Raw genomic sequence first — 2,951 nt, forward strand, 5'->3', positions numbered from 1 at the left:
TTCTCTTGCCGAATTCAACAAAACGCTTAGCTTACTGTTCATGTAAACAATCTATTACAAGATGTGATAGCTTATTTCCCTTCTTAGTGGGTGAGAGACTTAATCGTGGAAGAAGAATAGACTGGACAATGTTAGTAATGACAATGAATTCAGCAATGAGAAAATCTACACCTTGGCTATGAATTATGAATAACTAGGAAATAAGTTAACACATTTTAGAGCAGCTTTTTAAATAGATAATATCTAATATCGATAACTACGATGGGCCTTCACACTGTGAGTTTAAAATGAAAATAACAAAGGCCATCAAAAATGCTCTTCGAACATCCCCAGGATAACCATACACAATTTTAGATAGCAAGTATTTATCATCCAGAGCATGAAAATTAAATTAATATATTCTACTTGATACTTCTGGATGACACAGATTTGATTGGAGTTTAGTAGTTTTTAATAACAGCTATCGGCGACAAAGTAAGTAATTAAAAATCGAATTTCATTGGACTACCTCGTTTTTGTGTGCCATATTGGCGGCTTGTTTACTATTGTGACAACTGTTACAACCTTCCTCTTCAGCAGTGGTTTTAATCACTGACTCCTTTAAGAATTTATTAGAAGCTATGGACCCCCTTCCATAAAAATATTCACATAAACATATTTTGCATGCAAAGTGTATAGTGTACTTTATTGAGATTTTCTTGTCTTATACATATATGAAGTATACAATATATATGTATTATTAAACTTTAATGTAAACAATCTTTAAAAAAAACACACTCCTTTTTGTGTAAAAAGTAATTCTAATGCTTATCCTCACGGCGGCCGCTGGTTAAGAACCCCTACTCTGGAGGTAGTTTGAAAATACAAAACAATATATTTGACCAAGAGCCTCTTTCAAAATCAGGAATAAACAATACATTTCAAAATTTTAAAAGAAATCATGTTTAGCGGTTTGTTTACTATTGTGGCTCCATGAAACTGCTACATGCTTCGTCTAGAGTAGTGTTTTAGTCATGGATCCTGTTAAGAATCTAATGAAAACTATGGACCCCCTTCCACAGAAATATTCACATAAACATATTTTTGCAAGCAGTGTGTATAATGTACTTTATTGAAATGTGCTTGCTTGTCTCATACATATACGAAATACAAAAATTATTATTAAACTCTAAACTTATAAGAGAGAGAGAGAGAGAGAATAAAACTCCTTTTCAGGGAAATCCATCCATGGACCCCAGGTTAAGAACCCCTGCTCTAGTGATAGTTTAAAAGTACTTGGTTAAGAAACCAAATCAAGGTATATGATCAAGTTCTTTTAATACAGAAAAAAATAAAAAGTTTTAAGACTTTAAAAGAAAATGTTCAACATTTACCCATTAATATGCATCTCAAGAAAGCTTTTTCGATGAGGAGTAGCTGGTTTTTGTGCAGATTACAGGCTTTGCTGCCTATTCCCACAAGGATCAATATAAACCTGGGATACTTTATCGCTGGTGTACGAGATATCCATACTAATGCATTGCTTCCTGTTATTCCTGTACTGCAGGGGTTCCCAAACTTTTTGTTCCTCAGTACCCCTTAGGCTTTTTATAGGTTCCCATGTACCCCTAACACTAAAAATTAAGCTTAATAGTAAAAAAGGACATTTTAATATTTTAATTATTTCAGTCTGCATGTTTAGAAATTTCAATAAAGGTGGTGCTAATCAACACAAAGAAAATGAGAAAAGTGCAATCTGAGTGCAGATTACAACACCATGTATTGTGCAAGTAATTGTTTCCTTCAGACCAAATGTACCCCCTGAAACGTGCAAATGTACCCCTGGGGGTACATGTACCCCAGTTTGGGAACCCCTGCTGTACTGGATCAAGAACGTTCTCGTATCGGGCATTGTAGTCTAATGATGAGGTATCGTTTCAGGGATATCAATTTACTATCGAACCAGACCATCTCGTTTACTGATATGCTAATATGATGTGTGCGAAATCATATGCAAAGAGATGGTAGAAAACTTATATTTCACGTGATTTTATGATTTTATTGAGCAATAATATGTTTGCGATTACGTAAATATGATTCACATCACGTGGCATCTGTGTTAAATGGTAAAAAAAAAAAAAAAGAAAGGAAAGAAAGAGAGAAAAAATAAGACGCACATTCTGTATAGTATCAATTACATGTAATTGTCCTTCTTTTATTTAACTAGCTGTTACAGATGAGCATCTACACGCTTTCTCCTGTTTTTGTGTGAGAAACGGACATTTTGTGTGTGTGGAGAGGGACTGAGATGGCAACACCTGGAAAAAACAGGCTCGATATCATGTAGTTTCATTGCTCAGTAACAAAGATTTTTGTTCTAAAGCCGTGTGCTGCAGAATTTCAGAATTGCAACTTCTGTTGCCAAGCGCGGTCAGAGGGCTAAGTAACAGTAGACCGTGGAATATAAAGCCAGTGTGGCCTACTATCACCAAAATCGATGCATCTGTAATGGCAATGCAGATTTCCACAAATTTATACTGAATGGTTAATAGCACTTGATACAGTTTTTATTCTTGGGCCAGGTACAATTTTCCAGTTTTCAATAAAAACTTACAGGCTCTGTGATAATAAAACTCGATAGGGAAAGGGGAAAGGAGTAATAATCCACGTGAATAACAGGTTGGTGACCATGGACATACTTTTTTGCATCCTTACACAATCGTTTTTACATTTTCCAATATTCCTTAAAGTAGCAATGGACCATTGTGGAAGAAAATAATAAAACCATGGTCCAGGAGTATTATATAAAAATGAGGATAATATACAATGGTATGTATTATTCACACTTCAGACTACTTATTTAAGCTGTTTCAAGAAACATCATCGAAGTGTAAATTTGATTTAACACAGTAGACGATCTCTGTTCTAACCTTGAGTGTTCATTGCTTTTTTTTTCTAAATTCATTTGAAGT

This window comes from Penaeus chinensis, chromosome 24 (genome assembly GCF_019202785.1).
Source record: "Penaeus chinensis breed Huanghai No. 1 chromosome 24, ASM1920278v2, whole genome shotgun sequence".
Taxonomy (NCBI): Eukaryota; Metazoa; Arthropoda; class Malacostraca; order Decapoda; family Penaeidae; genus Penaeus; species Penaeus chinensis.